Source organism: Dipodomys ordii, unplaced genomic scaffold (assembly GCF_000151885.1).
Source record: "Dipodomys ordii isolate 6190 unplaced genomic scaffold, Dord_2.0 Scaffold86, whole genome shotgun sequence".
Taxonomy (NCBI): domain Eukaryota; kingdom Metazoa; phylum Chordata; class Mammalia; order Rodentia; family Heteromyidae; genus Dipodomys; species Dipodomys ordii.
In genome coordinates, this window is record NW_012267302.1 from 7,251,196 (window position 1) to 7,268,775 (window position 17,580).

Below are 17,580 nucleotides of genomic sequence, written 5' to 3' on the forward strand. Positions count from 1 at the left end.
TCCAGTCCCTCACACAATCTCCATACTTGGGGGAAGGCTTGTGCCTCTCACTGGAAATAAACAGTCCTAGCCTGTTGAAGATCAAGTGTGGTCTATTCCTTTTCTATTCTCATCTATTTTGCTGACACTAGTCTTGAGCAAAACAGATCATGCACAGTGGCCCAGGCTCTGAGTTCAAGCCCCAGAACTGACAAAAAAAAACCCAAAAATAAATAAACAAGAAAATACTCAAGAATTTTCTTATTTCCTTTCTTTCTCTCTCAAGGTACTAACAAGCACAGGGCCAGTCATAATGACTGGTCTTTATCTGTTGACCAGATCAATTTAAGAGAGATTCTAATGATACAGCTTTATTGAATGTGATCTCTCTTTTATAAGGCAGGGCAGTTATTTCCCCTTCTCTGACTCCAAGTCTGTGCCAGTTTGAGCAGCCATGAGCCTGGGTGATCATGTGGACATTTACAGATCACTTGGAAGATGACCTGAAACCAGGCTCAAAGACCTTGTAAATGTCATAATTGCAACTGGGACATGGCAGTTAGAACATTAACTTTGGTACAGTTTGTCTCACTCTGCATTCCTTGCAGACTTCCTTGTAGTGTCCTCTGCCCACTGGCTGTGAGGACCTGGGCCTTGGCTAGTCCCACTGTGGTAGCTCCTTGTCCTTTAGTACCTTGCAAGGATCAAGGCAGATTCCACATGTTTGTTCAAAATAAATAGTAGGGTGAGAACAGTTAGTGGTGACTCAACATTCTGACCTTGAAGGGCTTCCAGGCAGGAAATCCTATGCCATTGGAAATCCTGTACCTGTGTGTGTGTGTGTGTGTGTGTGTGTGTGTGTGTGTGTGTGTGTACTGGGGCATGAACTCACAGCCAGGGTGTACTCTCTTAGCTTTGCCAAAGATGGTGCTCCACCACTTGAGCCATGGCTCCCCTTCCAGCTTTTCGGTGGTTAATTAAGAGTCTCATAGAGTTTCCGGCCCCAGCTTTGAACTGCAATTCTCAAGTCTCAAGTTCCTGAGTAGGTAGGATTATAGGCATGAGCCTCGGCACTTGACTCTATAGGATTCTTTTTAAACAGAGCATCTACAGAAAAGTGGGTTATCAGAGGCTCATCTGGGGACGCTGTGAGGGGAAGAGGTCAGGTGCTGGAATCTAGGCCGAGGAGCTGGGGCAGCACTAGGTAACATTCTTGCAGTAATCTCCTGGGCCCAAACAGAGCGATAGGTGACACTAGCAACTCCAGAGCAAGAAAGGCACATGGGGAGGTGTTTTATTTATTATTTATTTATTAGTTAGTTAGTGGTGGGGCTTGAACTCCAGGCGTGGGCACTGTCCCTGAACTTTCCTGCTCAAGTACTCTCTCACTTTAAACCCATAGTCTACTTCCAATATTCTGTTAGTTGATTGCAGGTAAGAGTCTCATAGACTTTCTTGCTCTGGCTTTGAATCTTAGATCTCAACCTTCTGAATAGCTAGGATTACAGGCTTAAGCTACCAGTGCCTGGCACGTGGGGAGGTTTTGTTGGGGTCTTCATGCCTACATTCTGAGTCCCGTAGGCCCCTACACGGTACAGGGATAGTTGCCAATCCTGGTGGGTGGGTGTGGGGAGAGCATCTTTCTTGCTCTCTCAGACCCTGGGTTCCTCTTCTGCTCTGGGAGATATTTTCTTCATGCTACTCAAGAGTTCTTAGCCTTGCTTTCTCCCCATACCCATCCACTCATGTCCAAAACGTACAGTTCCACAGAGAACAAAAAGTGCATGTGGATGTGCTTGGGTTGCAGAAACTTCAGGAAAGACTGGGCTGCCAGAACCTGGGGGAGGGGGGAATGGAGGCAGCTTCACTTCCCACCCCATCCAGCCCTGCTGTTCACCTGGGTCCTTCCAGCTCCAGTTCCCCACGCCTTTGAAATACAAATAGCATTGGAAGCTTCCCGCTACAGTTAGAAATAAGCAATCAAATTTCTTCTGAGGAGCTTGATTTAGACTGGGGGAGGGCCTTCCTTAAGAAGAACCAGGTCCATCTTGCCATTCCAAGGATGCAGTGGGAAAACACACACACACACACACACACACACACACACACACACACACACACATACACTGTAACTTTGTTTTGTAAACAATACATTTGGGTAAGTATACATAACCCTGTTTTGTAAACAGTACATTTGGATAAGTATGCACAAAATGTTCACTTATAGAGTTTGTTGTAACCACAGAAAGATCCAGATATATACACTTAGAAGAGACTTGGGACAGTGAAGAATTAATCCTTTTTTCCCCCCAGTGCTGGTCCTCGGGCCGGAACACAGGGCTTGGGTGCTACCTTAAAATTTTCTTTTCTTTCTTTCTTTTTTTTTTTTGGTTTCATTTTGTTTATGTGGTACTGAGGAATAGAACCCAGGGCCTCTTGTACGCTAGGCAAGCACTCCACCACTAAGTCACTTAGTGGTAGAGTTTTTGTTTGAAAATCTTGAAATTTTCTTGAATCTTGAATCTTTGAAATTTTCTATTGCTCTAGCACTTTGAGCCATACATAGCTCCACTTTCGGTTTTCTGGTGGTTAATTAGAAATAAGAGTCTCATGAACTTTCCTGCTCAGGCTGGCTTCAAACTGTGATCTTTAGATCTCAGCCTCCTGAGTACTTAGAATTATAGGTGTGAGTCACCAGTGCTTGGCACTAACCAATTTTTAAAACTTATTTTTAAAGTATTTTATAATAATCATATATTCATATATTACATGCATCATCTTTTTTGGTGAGGGGGTAGGTCATGGGGCTTGAACTCAGGGCCCGGGGACTTTATCAGAGCTTTCTGAGCTCAAGGCTAGTGCTCTATTAATTTGAGTCACAGTACCAATTCCAGTTTTTAGGTAGTTAATTGGAGATAGGAATCTCATGGACTTTCCTGCCAGGGCTGGCTTTGAACCACAATCCTCAGATCTCAGCCTCTTGTGTAGCTAGGATTACAGGGATGAGCCACCAGCAATTCTGGCAACATCATCTCTTTTTTTTTTTTAATAAAGAAATAGTTTTAGAACAGTTGAATTTAGAAAAATTGTGAAGATAACACAAGAAGTTGCCATCAAATCCATTTCACCTGATATTAACACCCATTAGCATGTTGTTTCCCTAGAATGGAATGAACCAATATTGATGTGTTAGTAATGTTTTATTAAGATAGCTTAAGTTTTTACCTAATATACTTTTTTCTCCCCAGTATACTATATTTAACTGTTTCTTTAGATTTTTCTTTCTTTCCACTAGTGGGTATTGAACTCAGGACCTCATGTATGCTAGGCAAGCACTCAGACCACTGAGCTCCCAGAGTTTAATATTTCCTTCAGAGTCCTTTTGGTTGTGATAGCATCTCAGACTTCCTTTTTGATGACTGACAGTTTTTGGGAACACTAGTCATGTATGCTGGAGCAGTTCCTCTCTTGGGGTTTGTCTGATGTGCATGCATGAGTGCACTGGGGTTTTGTGTTCTGGTGGGGAGACCATCACTGTTAGGAAGCTCCCCCACCTCCTCCCATACTGCCTGTAACCTTCTTAATGTGGGACGTTTCCTTCACTTTAAAAAGAGCCACTAACGACATGTCCGGACTGAATGCCCTCTTCTCTTGCAGCCCAGGGCAGAACAGGGCCCAGGTGGGGTCGGGCCGCTGCCCAGGTGCCTTCTCGATTAGCCCTAGGCAGCTGAAAATCCTGGGCATCCAGGTAGCAGATGGAGGGAGGTCTTTCCTCCTGGCCACGCCCATGTCACCGCCCAAGCCACGCCCCGGAAGGTGGCCACTGACACGTGGGGGCGTGACCAGAGCCCCAGGAGCAGCTCCGCAGTCGCCCGCATGGGGGGTGTGGTCTGAACAGGCCCCGCCCCCACAAGAAGGCCCGCGGCTCCACATGGGGGCGTGGTGAGGTCAGGCTCCGCCCCGGGGCACGTGGGAGCGGCCGCACCCCGGAGTTTTCCGCCTGCCGGACTCCTCCTTCCCGCCCCTCCCGAGGACGGACGCGTCGCCCTCGGGTCGCGGGTGTCGGAGAGCGCGAGTGAGAGTGAGTTCGCAGCAGCACCTAGGCGTCCGTCCGCGGAGAGCGTCCCGCTGCCCCGGTCCGCGCTTGCTCCTCGCTCCCCGGGCGTCGCCGTCCCCGGGGCCAGGTGAGTGAGGGACCCGGCCCGCGTCCCCGGCCTCTCCCGGCCCCGCGCCCCGCTCGGCCCTGCGCTTCCTGGTTGCTCCGCACCCGGCGGCGCCCACGGCCTGACCGCCCCCCCCCCCAGCCCCACCACGGCCCGGGTCGGAAGCTCAGGGCCCACCCGGGTGGAACCAGAGACCGTGAGCGAGTTGTGCCGAGTGGGTGCGGGATTTGTGCGCGGGGCCAGCTGGCTTCAGGAACTTTCCGAGCGGGGAGGGCGCAGAGCCCAGGTTGCAGTCTGTTCAGAGGCAGGCAGGGTCCCGACTTGGCCGGCCCTCCCTCCCCAGGGGCTCAGGCCAGGCGCTTCAAGGAGAGCTGGGAAGTTCCTCCTCTGAGACTGAGGAGGGGAAGAGGTAGACGCAGAGATGGAGACATTTTCTTCCGGGGCCTGAAGGTCCCAATCCCTGGAATCTTCAGTGACCTCTCTGAGCAGATGGACGTGTGGGGACAGATCCCCAGTATCCATCCTGGTAGCTGTCGTCTCCCCCGATTCCCTCCACAGCTGCCCTCTGCTCTGGCCTATCTGCCCTGACGGGCCCACACACCTACCAGGAGAATCTTGCAGGGCAAGGCCAGCTATTTAATCGTCCTTGCCCTTTGCTGGCTCTCAGGTTCCTTCAGTCTTTTCTCACTACAATCAGTGTCTGGCAGTTCCAGGAAGATTAACGGAGCGCCTTCCCTTCCAGGCCCTGTGTGGGCTCCTTGTGTTTCCTGACCACAGGTGGGAGGGGGGAGCAGGTAAGGCCAGTCGGTTTTCTCACCCTGGATGCCCACTCTGGTGGGCACTTGCATCGCTCCCAGATCTCTTAGTATTCTCAGATCTCTGGTTTCCAAATCTAGAGATTTGAAGATGATTCTGTAATTTGTACTATATAGGCTTCCGTAAGGGTTTGCTAAGTTTGTGTGTGTGTGTGTGTGTGTGTGTGTGTGTGTATGTGTATTTATTTAGTTTTGTCTGTCATGGAGCCTGAACTCTGGGCCTGGGCACGGTCCCTCAGCTCTTCAGCTCAAGGCTAGCTCTCTACCACTTGAGCCACAGCTCCACTTCCAGTTTTGTGGTGGTTTATTGGAATAAGAGTCTCAAGGACTTACCTTCCTGGGCTTGCTTTGAACTGTGATCCTCAGATCTCAGCCTCCTGAGTAGCTAGGATTACAGGCAATAGCCACTGGCCCTCAGCCTAAGTTGATATTTTTAACCCCTGTCTCATGCTCAGGTATGACCAGGCCAACCAGGTAGCTACTGTGCAATGTACTTTTGTGAATGTTATTCAGGTATAAAGTGCCCAAAGCAGGGACTGGTGTATAAGTAATCAGATACAAGTGCCAAGGAATAGACTGTTATTACCAGTAATAAAGTAAGTCCTCTTTATTTATGGATTTATTACATATGGTTTTGACCAAGCATGATTAAGAAGGAAAGCATTAAAAAAAATCAAAATCTCACAACGAAACTTAAAAATCCCCACACCTGTATGACATTGTCTGCACTGATGCTAAGAAGCTTCCAGTCAGTGCTGAGTAATTGTCAAATTGTGTCTTATTTAAATTGTTGTGTGATCTGCCATGTGTTTCTCTGCCCTTGGCTTTGTCAAAATCTTCCTCCAAAAAAAAGCGAGGTAAAAGTTAATGGTGTCTTGTGCCTGTAATCCTAGCTACTCTGGAGCTGAGATCTGAGGATTGCAATTGGAAGCAAACCCCAGGCAGAAAAGTCTGTGAAAAGTCCTGTCTCCAATTAATCACCAAAAATCCAGGAGTGGAGGTATGACTCAAGTGGTAGAGCACTAGCCTTGAGCATAAAAGCTCAAGGGCAGACAACACCCACACAGGCCCTAAGTTAAAGGTACAGAACAACAACAACAAAAAAAGTTAATGTGCTTCACTGGTGAAAACTTGAGGTTTGTTGAAAGGCAGTGTGCTGAGCGTGCATGTTTTTTCCTTGGTGGTCTTCTTGCAACTGTAGACCCGAAGATCTCAAGGCTGTATGTAGTTCCTCCTCCTACACAGGAGAAGGTATATCTCCTTATCTCAGCACACACTGCCCTTGTCCTCTCTCCCTCACTTTGTGGACCTGCCTCCTCCCCAGCAGGAGCAGGGGACGTGTTCTACACACACACACACACACACACACACACACACACACACACACACACACACACACACACACACACACACACACACACACACACACACACACACACACACACACACACACACACACACACACACACACACACACACACACACACACCTCCTCCCCAGCAGGAGCAGGGGACGTGTTCTACACACACACACACACACACACTGCCCTCCTCACACACACATACTGCCCTCCTCCACTTCCCTGGCAACTGTCCCAGTTCTCAGGGCTAGCTTTGGGGAGTAGTTGTGCGTCTACGTGTCTTAATCCCTGCCCTGTCCTCTTTTTCTGGAGGGCAGGAGCTGTTTCTTAATCATCTCTTGGTCTCTGGAAGATCCCAGTGTGGGCCTTGCTCTGTGAAATGTTCGGGAAATGTCAGTTGAATGAGAGGCAAGCAAAGGAGGTAGTGTTTCTTGGTTAAGTGTTGGCTCTACGGGACAGACAGAGGAAAGAAAGCAGGGAGGGTAAGATGGAAGCAAATCTAGATTCAAAGAGGCTGAAAGGTCAAGTACAACAATTTGAGTTTATTTAGCTAAGACAGGAAGACAGCAAGGGCCCGTTTCCATTTTCCTAACTACAAGGCCAGGGTTAATTTAGTGATGCTTGATGATGTGACTAGGGAAGGTAATGGGAAGTTCGAGATGACCAGAAAAGGAACTCAAGATCAAAACAGAAAAGACACTCATTCTGGGCCAGAATCCATGCTGGGTTATCTGGGAGTTTAGAAGCCCAGCATCTTTTCTTGCTCTTTTTTTTCCCCTGGCTGCTTTCTTTTTCCTTGAGCCTGGAGCGGTTCCTGGTTCTGGGTCCCTTGGGAAGGGGTGTGTCTGTGCTTGTGAATCTGAGGCAGGAACTCACTCCAGTGCCTTTGGGTTTTGCTTCACTACACCCTGATCCCCCAGTTCATTCTCAGATCCTCAGGAATTTGAGTGGTACCTAGATAAGAACATTCTTCGGTAAATGTACAAACCAATAATTTCCATTGTAAAGGAGGTATTGAACTCCTTTTAGAAAGGAACTTTCTTGCCGCCACTGGAACCAATCCACTTTAGGTTTATTGACCCTGACTCCTGTAACTCAGGAAATAATGGTCTAATAGTGGTTGTTTGCTATGGGCAGGATCCCTACCTTGATTTTCCCTAGGAAGTAATGGTTGGGGCCAACTGAAGAATCTGGCTGCGTTCTCATCTGTGTGTGTGGAGGGGGGGGGAGCACGAACGTGTGGACAATCACAGGCCCACAGGGTCCTAATATTCTGAGTGACAAATGGTTGCCTCAAACCAATAATCCTGGGACACTTTGCAGAAGGGGTTTGAGCTTAGTGAGGGGGTGATGAAGAGTGTGTGTTGATATTGTGGGTGCATTTGTTATGGAGCCATGAAGCTGGAGGTGGTGTGTGCTGTGGCTCTGATCACTTAGTGTCACATTTTCAGGGCTTTTGGAGAAAGGAAGGGCAAACGAGAGGGAAGTCAGGATAGATCTGATGATCTGCCTCACCCCTGGGATGGGAGGAGGCTGGCTTGGAGCACTGGGAGATTAGTACTGGGCTATCATTTATTCAGCGGGGTAGAGGGGAGAAATGAAGCTGCTCACAGGGAGGGAGGCAGACATGGCTCATTCAGCCTGGGGTGAAGCATCTCTGGGGAAAAGGTTGTTGGTGGAACACTGCTACTGATAGCAGATGTAAGCTTACTGTGTCCACTAAAAAGGGTATGGCTATATTTTAGAAGTAGCTGACCAGCTGGGCACTGGTGGTTCGCGCCTGTCATCATAGCTACTCAGGAGGTGGCCAGTCAAGGCAGGAAAGTCCATGAGATTCTTATCTCCAGTTAACCAGCCAAAAGTGGAAGTGTGGCTCAAGTGGTAGAGTGCTATCCTTGAGTGAAAAAGCTAAGGGACAGCACCCAGGCTTTGTGTTCAAGCCCAGTACCAGCACCAAAAAAAAAAAAGAAAAAATAAAACAGGTCACAGATTTTCAAGTGAGTTCTTCCTAAGTGAGCCTCTATTGTTTGCCTGGCTCTGTGCTATGGGAACGAAAAGGGAAGACCCGCAACCCCCCCCCCCCATCCCCACCTCCATGAGACATAGGACACTGGGTCACTTGGTGAGAATGGGGTTTGAAGATGGAGAAATATGTTGCTTCTGAGGTGCCCTAGACACCAGGTAGTTGGGTCTGGGGCACAGGAGTTGTCTGGGTAGATAGACATTATTTATTTATTTTCTTTTTCCTTTCCTTTTTTTTTGTTTTGGTCCGCTAGTGGGGTCTGAACTCTGGGCCTGGGCGCTGTCCCTCTGCTCTTCAGCTCAAGGCTAGCTCTCTACCACTTGGGCCACAGCACCACTTCCGGCTTTTTTCTTTTTGCTTATGTGGTGCTGAGGAATCGAACCCAGGGTCTCAGGCATGCAAGGCAAGCGCTCTACCACTGAGCCACCTTCCCAGCCTCTTTATTTATTTTCTTTAAGGAGTTGTACAAAGGGTTTCTGTGTGACATGTCAGTTTATAAGCACCATGCATCTTGATCACTGTCATCCCTTCCATCATTCTCAACCTCATTCAACCCCTCAAGGTCCCCGTCCCCTCCCCACCCCCCGCAATGTACATTTTCACCTATGTACATTGAATGTAATGATGGTATTCACCCACCCTGCCTCTCTTCACTCATCTGCTCCACCCCGCAGCATGTTTCAGCTTCCTGGTGTTCATTATGTTAAACTCTAAGTGTTTTAAACAAGTCACACCATGGGACTCCACCCCTGTATATACCATATTTGTGTCCATTTTTGTACATATGTATATGACCTATATCTGTTTTCATACATTTAGAATGTGGATGTCCCTTCCACTTAGGAGAGAAAACATGTACTGTTTCTGTCTGGACTGTATTTATATTTGACATCAAGGACTGGCCTCAAACAAGGAAGACAAGCCATGACAGGAGGGGAGCCAGGGCCAGCCTGCCTCAGTGGGACTGTGTGGCCAGTGGCGGCTTGGTGCAGTGGTCAGTGGCAAGGAGGAATGGGGCTGCCTTAGCAGCCATGTTTAGATGTGAGGATGAGAGCAGAGACCATGCCTATAATCCTAGCTGCTCAGGAGGCTGAGATCTTTGGATCATGGTTCCAAGCTCTGGACTGGAACACATGGGTGAGAAGTGGCAGGTAACTCATCTACTGGGTTCCATGGGCAGACAGGCTTTGATGGGGGAGGGTATCTCAGAGAATGTTGTGTCTCCTCACCTCACCCCTCAGCTCCCTGAGCACCTAGGAGTTGGCCTGTGGGTGCTGCGGTTGGCACCCACTTCTTTCTTCCGTCTCCATGTTCTGCAGACATATGCCGTCAGAGGTTGCTCTGTCTACAAAATGCAGTGTGGCCTGAACCTCACCCTGCAGCTTGTGTATGTGTGATTTGTTTATCACGACAGTAACTCTGGGTGACTGTGCTCCAGGTCACTGGTTGTGGAATGCTCTTAGTGTGGAATTACCATAATTTATTCAAACTCTACCCTCCCTAATAGGTGTTTTAGATCAGTTACTGTTTTCTGTTTTGACTTTGGGGTACAGCCTGATTGGAATGTTCCCAGATGTGTTCAGGAAGATTTTGCATTTTTATGCTGTTAGGAATGGGATTGTAACTGGATACAGTGGAATTATACATTTTTCTGAGTTTTTATTTTTTTCTTTTCATTGGTCATTCACTTCATCCTCCTTTTGGTTTGTTTCATTGCTCCCTTTTGAATACTTGTCGTAACTGTTTTTCGTTTTTTTGTAGTTAGGGATTTTTAATTGGTTTTTTAATGATCGTGGTTATTTATTTTTAGCCTTAAAAATTTGGAAACCATGCAGGGCTCAAAATCTGAGGGCTTTCATATCAAGTGCTTACATTCTCATTACTTGCTAGTTATCTTGCAAAGTGTGTGTGTGTGTGTGTGTGTGAGAGAGAGAGAGAGAGAGAGAGAGAGAGAGAGAGAGAGAGAGAGAACACGCTTTTTTGTTCACAGTTGGTGCTCTACCACTTGAGCTACCTCTCTAGTTCCCACAAAAGAGTTTTGATCCAAGGATTATTTAGAAGGTGGGATCCTGAATTTTCCAGTAGGTAGATGGAGTCATGGAGAGTGTGATTCTGTTTCATTGTTGAGTGCTGGCATAGTGCTGGCACATAGTGGATGTGAACTGCGAAGATCTGTTTGTATCAAACTGAATTTTTCTGTGTGGTCAACTGTGCATCTTAATGGCTTTCATGGCTTTAAACTGGCTGCTGGTGGCTCACGCCTGTAATCTGAGCTATTCAGGAGGCTGAGATCTGAGGATCATGATTCCAAACCAGCCTGGGCAGAAAAGTCTGTGAGACTTTTACCTCCAATTAACCACCAAAAGCCTGAAATGATAAAGCACTAGCCTTGAGCTAAAAATAAAAAGGTCAGGGATAGAGCCCTTGAGTTCAAGCTCTAGTATCGGCAAACTAAAAAAAAGATTCATAAAAGAAGAAAATATGTTTTCTGTAGGACAAAAGCTTGTCCTTCCTATCCTTAGATATACATGAGTCCAATTCTAAACCATATGTTAAAATTGCTTACTATAATTCTTTCCTAAGTCAGATTCTACTTGTACTTGGTAGGAATTCTATGGCTTTATGAACTAGTGTTAATGTTTACAGATTTATCAATCTTGTGGATCATAATTTGTGTTATTGTTTAGTTTGTTGATTATTTAACGCTTTCGGTCTTAAATTTCATATTATCTCTGTTTTGGAAAAACATATGGCCAAGGATCTGAGAGAATTCCTTTCCTTTGTAGTCCTAAAATTAAGAAACAAGTACACGTGAGCTGAGTATAGTGGTGCTTGCCTATAGTTCTGGCTCTTGTGATGCTGAGCAGGAGAAACTGTGAGTTTGATTCCAACCTGGACTATATAACAACTGGCTTAAAACCAAGCAAGAAAAAGAGAAAGGAATAAGTACATTCTATAAAAATAGCAAGATTCAGATGCTCAGGCTGAGATGGAGTAGTTAGAAGTCAGGTCTGGCTTCTTCTCAGCCTGCTAGTATCACAGGCCCTCCTTCCATGACTGCTCTAGAGGTTTGCCAACAAACTCCAGGGACATAGCTTGGAAATAGCTTTCAGTGCGTTTTCTGCAGTTATAACAAAAGCTGATGTGGATAATTTGTAAAGAGATTCATTTAGTTCTTAGTTCTGGAGCTGCAGAAGTGTGGCATAGCATCTGCTTATGTCACAACATTACAAAGAAGGGGAAGGGGAAGCTAGCGTGTGCAAGGGGAAACATGCACAACAGAGGCTGGACAGAGGATTTAGAATAGCCAGTTTTCACAGTAACTCATGTAGTCCCAGTGACCTAACTACTTCTCACTAGGTCGCACCCCTTAAAGGGCCCATGACTTCATTACATTAGGTAACAAACTTTCTGCTGGTGAATCTTTGGGGGACAAACCATAGCAGAACCTCGTTTCTCTTTTTGCAGTTTAGGGCCCCTTTCTTTTAGACCCAAGGATTTGGACAGCTCTTACTGGCTCTTTCACATTTCCTTCCTCTTTGAGGCAACGAGATGGGATTGCTCTGTTTTTCTAGGGAGTGATAAAGTAGTAAGTACACAAAAGTTTTTGGGTCTGAACATTAGAGACTGTCCCTCAGAATCTCACTCTTTGCTTGTGTTGAAGCTAGCTCATAAAATATCGCAGTGGACTAGGACGGCCTGAGCCTTGCTGGTCCTGCATTGTCGTGAGTTGTATTAAAGGCAAATGATGGGAAAAGCCCTGGGTCTGCAGAGGCAGGATCATCAACCAGCCTTCAACTTCCTTTGAGTGCTGATATTTCTAACTGCTATCTTGGACCTTTGTTTCTCTTACTATCAACCTGTGGGCAAGTAATGGAGGGAGAGAGGATTGCAAAAGTTATTAACATCAACAAACCTTGCTTGGTGGTTTTTCTTTGATTCAGGAATTAAGCCTGTTCACACAGTGGACAGGCTTGATTTCATATACTTGAAATAGAGTCCTTCCATTCCTAATTTTTGCTATGTTCTTTCTGTTTCTCTCATTCCTTTTTCTCATCCCACCTGAAATAGGATGTAGGTTTAGTAGTGAATCTCTCCTCTCCTTCCTCCCCCCTTCTTTCTCTCTCTCTCTCCCTCCTTCCCCCTCTCCTTCCTTCTTTCCTTCCTCCATTCTTCCCTTCTCTGAGTGGGACAGGACAGACAGCTCACTCATCCACTGACAGGGCTCTGCTGAGTCGCCAGGGAGACTGGCAACATGGTACTGGCATAGGGCTACTGCAAAACATTCTGTACCCAAAGCATGACAGGGCAGATGGTTGAGGGGCGACAGCTAGAAGTTTCTGGAACACCACCCACAGTTCTCCTTAATTTGAAACTCCTCCTATATGTATCAGTCATGCCACTGGCCACGCCAGTGTTATTTGGGCTGGGAGGTGGAAACTGTGTGTCATGACAGTACTGTGCCAGCAGCTCAGCCCTGCAGCCGGGCAGCTCCATCCTGTGGGCTGGTGAGCTGACTAGCAGGCCTCTGCTTCCTTGCTTTTGCTCAGAGAGTCATCTGCCTGCTCCCCAAGGCCAGGACTGGCAGCCATCTGCTCGGCCCTGGAGCCACTCCACGTCTCCCAGCCCCATGGGACAGGGCGGCCTCTTTAAGAGCCAGCTTTGGGATGGGGGAGTATCTTGTGGTGCTGATTCCTCCCAGCTAGCCTTCTGCAGCCCTACACATGGCCCTGTAGGCGACTCTTTCCAAGTGAGTTAGGGACAGAGGCTGTGCACGTCCTGTATGCCCTGGCTGAGCTAGGGCTTCCAGCCAGAGCAGTACCTTATACCCCTGGGAGATGCGTGCAGTGGCTGCCTTCCCTTTGTTCTCATCTGTGGCCCTCAGCTTGTAGGGAGGTGAATTGGAGGGAACAGTGAGTGACTAGGTGGTGTGGGATTATGGGATGGGCAGCACTCACATCCTCATGGTGACATTCCCAGGATCAGCTGTACATCTCAGAGTTCCTGTCCAGAATGGAAGGCTGAGATGGAGCCCAGGAGGTATCATGTAGTAGGGACCAGCCGGGGCCAGAGTGTATTGGCTGGAAGACCTGAGCAATGGTTCCAAGCCCTGTCCTAACTAGCCTAAGGCCTCAGGCTGTCTCTTCCTGTCCCCTAGGCCCCAGCTCCTGCCCAAGTTAAATAAGACAGTTGAAGCAAATGGGGTCATGGCAGCCCCATGCAGCCCCTGTGTCAGGATCCCCATGTAGTCCACATGCCAGTGGGGTGGACATTTTATTTTTATTTTTATTGTTTGTGCTTGAACTCAGGGCCTGGGCATTGTCTCTGAGCTTTATTGCTCTCAAGGCTAATGCTCTACCATTTGAGACACACACACACAGCTCTACTTCTGACTTTGTTTTCATAATTAATTAGAGATAAGAGTCTCATGGGATTTCTTGATGGGGCTGGCTTCAAACCACCATCCTTGGATCTCAGCCTCCTGTGTAGCTAGAATTACAGGCATGAACCACCATAACTGGGCTTGGGGTGGACTTTTGATTGCTAATAAGTATCTGGCCACAGGCAGTGTCCAGGGCTTCCCCAAAGGGCTGACCCCAAGGCCACTCTTCCAGCATGCTCTGCCCTGGATTTCTCCAGGCTTGGCTCCCCACATGCCTGCCCTTAGAGGGCAGAGTCTGCCACACCGTCTGGCTAATGATTGACGTAGGTACCACTATTTTTAATTCCTGGCATGTGGGTGGGGAAGTGAATGTATGACAGCACCTTCTGTTGGCTCTTTGTGTAGTGCCTGGGAAAATGCAGTCAGAGTTGGTGAAATGCTGCCTCAGGGCTCCCTGGCTTGCCTCTGTGACCTGGTGAGGCTGTGTCTTATAGGGCAGGACATGGGGCGTTACCACCTATGCCTAGCAGCGCTGGGATGTTCACATACCCTGCCAGCTCCCCAAATTCCTGCACGGAGGGAAGGATAGAGGTGTCTACACACAGGCCATCAGAACCGGTGCTTTTCAGGATGTGGAGGGACGAGTCAGGTTATACTGGGGTTCCTGGCAGGAGGCACTATGTGTCGAGGATCTCACGGTGCTAAGTGTCAGTGAGAGACACAGGTCTGACCTGTAGCCTGCAGCACCGACTATCTCATTGGAGGTCTGGTGCTGGCTTCTCAGCCTCCGTGTTGCCTTGTTTGTCAAGTGAAGGTGCCTGTGTGTTTCTCTAGTATCTCTAGGAGGCCAGTGAGGTAGTATAGTGGGGTAGCATGTGCCCATCCCGGGGCTAGGACAAGGGGCACACTGGAGGACTTAGTGAACATCTTATGCTGAGTGCTGGAAGAGGCCCTGGAAGAGGCATCATTGTGAGTGGGGAGAGCAGGGTAGGCATCCTGAAAGAGGTGGCATCCTCCCTCCCTCCCTGGACCAGTCACAGCATCTGGGCAGAAGTCTAGAGACGGAACTTGCTGAGCTTGGCTGAATGAAGGACATTGGTTTTTTCCTGTCATACCAGTTCTGCCATTTCTTGGGGGCTCAGATACTAGCCACAGAGGGCCGGTCCACCTGTAGTGTATCTGTGGCTTTTCTAGGGCCTCTCATGAACGGAGCTGGCCAGGGGCTTTGTGTCACCACTGGAAGATCTGCCTTTGGAAAGAAACTTTTTTTCTTGGTACTAGTACTAAGGCTTGAACTCATGGCCTGGGTGTTGTCCCTTAGCTTTTCCATTCAAGGCTAGCGCTGTACCACCCAAGCCACAGCTCCACTTTTGATTGGTAACTGGAGATAAGAGTCTCATAAACTTTACTGCCCAGGCTGGTTTCAAAGCATGCTCCTCAAAAGTATTTGAAAGAAGTTTCTGGAGTTTCTGGGCAAGGTTCCACTGGAATGGACCCTTGACTGTTCTGTTTTGAGGGGCTAAGCTTCTGGGGAGGTTGATAGACCTATGAGTGGGACCCTGGATCACTCATCAGTAGAGGAGAGCTGGCTCAGCTTCCCAGCCTCTGTTGTTCTATTTCTGGAAAGATGTAAAGCTCAATGTCTCTTCTGCAGCACTTGGTGTACCCCTTCTCTGCCCCCACACACCACAGTGAGCTGCCAGAATTTCATGGGGCTCCAGCTGCCCAGATAGGTGAGACAGAGAAGCCTGGAGGAGACTCCGGTCTGCTCAGAATCTCCCCTTCCCCTCCCGCTCCCCATGCATTTCCTGGCTTCTCAGTCTTTGCCCCTGTGCCCTGCAAATGAACCTAGAGCCAGCTAGGTCTTTCTACCAGATTCCATCTTCAAAATAACCAGCAAAAAGCTGGGCAGGAGACAAGTTTCATAATCACTGTTGCATGTGTGTGTTCCTGGAAATGCAGTTGGGTTAACCTCCCCAGCCAGAGGGAGAGCCTGGTGCATGTCTGGACTGCCTTTGCCCCCTCCCTCCCCCGCCCCCCTTGGGATGTCCAGCCCAGTCCTGGGGCCTCCCTGAGCCCAAGCAGAATCATGGTGAAGATAAAAGTCCTCACTGGGCTCTGCTGGGCACTAGTTCCTTGCATCAGGAAGGTGTATTGTATCCCCTTTCCCTAAAATTATATAAGCTTGCCTTGTCTCACAGTTGCTGCTAAAACATGCAGAGACTAACCAGGCACTGGTGGTCCATGTCTGTAATTCTGGTTACTTGGGAGGCTGAGATCCAGAGTATCAAGGTGCAAAGCACAGCCCAGGCAGAAAAGTATACCAGACTCCATCTTCAAAATAACCAGCAAAAAGCTGGGGTGGGGCATGGCCCACTTGGTAGAGTGCCAGCCTAGTAAGGGTGAAGCTGGGAGAAACTGACATGGAAAGCAAAAGGTACTTTAACTTTCACCTAAAAATATGTTTATTGTTTTGTTTTTCAGAAAGTAATTTGATGCTGTAATTCAATTGTACTGATAGTCATCTGGTTCTAAAATAAGATGATAAAGGGCACTGGATTTATTTTATGCTTTTTAATTTGTGTGTCTTATTACTGCATTGTAAAACATTTCATAATTAAAAAATGAAAGAGATCAAATACATTGTTTGGAAAGGCTTATAATGAAGCCAGCTGTCCCGAAAACATCATTCCCTTCCCCCTCATTCCACATTTACTCAGTTTTAACAACCTCTTTATCTCGAGTTAATAGGCTTATATTACTGTTTCAAATCAAGGTAGACATGTGTTGATTTTCTGCTTAGAGAAGGAATCAATAGACACATCAATATTTAAGGCTTGCTTATGATGGCTATAAGTGATACTGTTCAGGGCTCTGCCAGGTAACTTACCATGGTGACATATTGTCACCATGTTTTCTTATTACTGACACCTTCGGTCTTGCTTGATTTATTTATTTTAAATTATTATTATAAAGGTGGCATACAGAGGGATTACAGTTACATAAGTCAGGTAATGACTTTTGTCATTTCTTTGTGGCCAATGTCACCCCTTCCCTTGTTCTCTCCCAGTTTTTCCCTCCTGTCTCCACCTACAAATTGTATAGTTCATTTTCAACCTAGTGTCCTAGTGAGTACTGCTGTATTTATGTGTTCACCCTTTGCCCCTTTATTTCTATCCCCCTTCTCTTACCCTCCCAAAGACATAAACAAGAAAGAAAAGAAAAGTTGCAACAACAACAAAGAAAAAAAACAACCTCGTCTCCATTTCCTGGAATTCATTTAATTTGATTTTTTTATTTTTCCTTTTTTTTTTTTTTTGCATATCTTTGCTACAAGCCAGACAAGTTGTTTCTTAAGTCTACTGCTCAGCTGTCATCCTAGGAATTCCTTCTACTGTTTTCTGTGTTAAATTTCTTGTTTGTGGGGTTCTGTGTATTTCATGTCTTTAATTTATTTGTTTTCTTTGTTTTGTTTTGAATCCGTCTGAAGTTCAGTGAATTAGAGGTAAGGTGTTTCTTGTTTTATTTCTCTGGGGCTAGCCTCACATGGGGAGGCATGAACCTTCATGCCTTGCTCATTTGTTGAGATGGGGTCTTGCTGATTTTGCAAGCCTCCTAAGTAGCTGGGACTACTACAGGCGTGAGTCACAGCTCCTAACTACCTGCTTGACTTTTTTGTTTGTTTTTGCTCTCTTTTCTTTTTTTTAAATTATTATTATTATTTTTTATTGTAAAGATACTATACAGAGGGTTACAGTTACATGAGTGAGGTAATGAGTACACTTCCTCTTGAACATTGTTACCCCCTCCATTGTTTTCCCCCTACCATCTCTTCCCTCCCTCCCTTCCCCGAGGTT

The 17,580-nt window shown here is 47.2% G+C and overlaps 1 protein-coding gene across 1 annotated transcript in view; it reads left to right on the plus strand.

Annotated features, from left to right (window-relative positions):
• The first annotated feature begins 3,993 nt into the window (after positions 1 to 3,993).
• The window catches only part of Anxa11 (annexin A11), a 47,150-nt gene continuing 33,563 nt past the window's right edge, over positions 3,994 to 17,580 (plus strand). The window contains exon 1 of the mRNA XM_013025683.1: positions 3,994 to 4,163. The gene's annotated coding sequence lies outside the window, so the exon portion shown is untranslated. The remainder of the gene's footprint in view (positions 4,164 to 17,580) is intronic.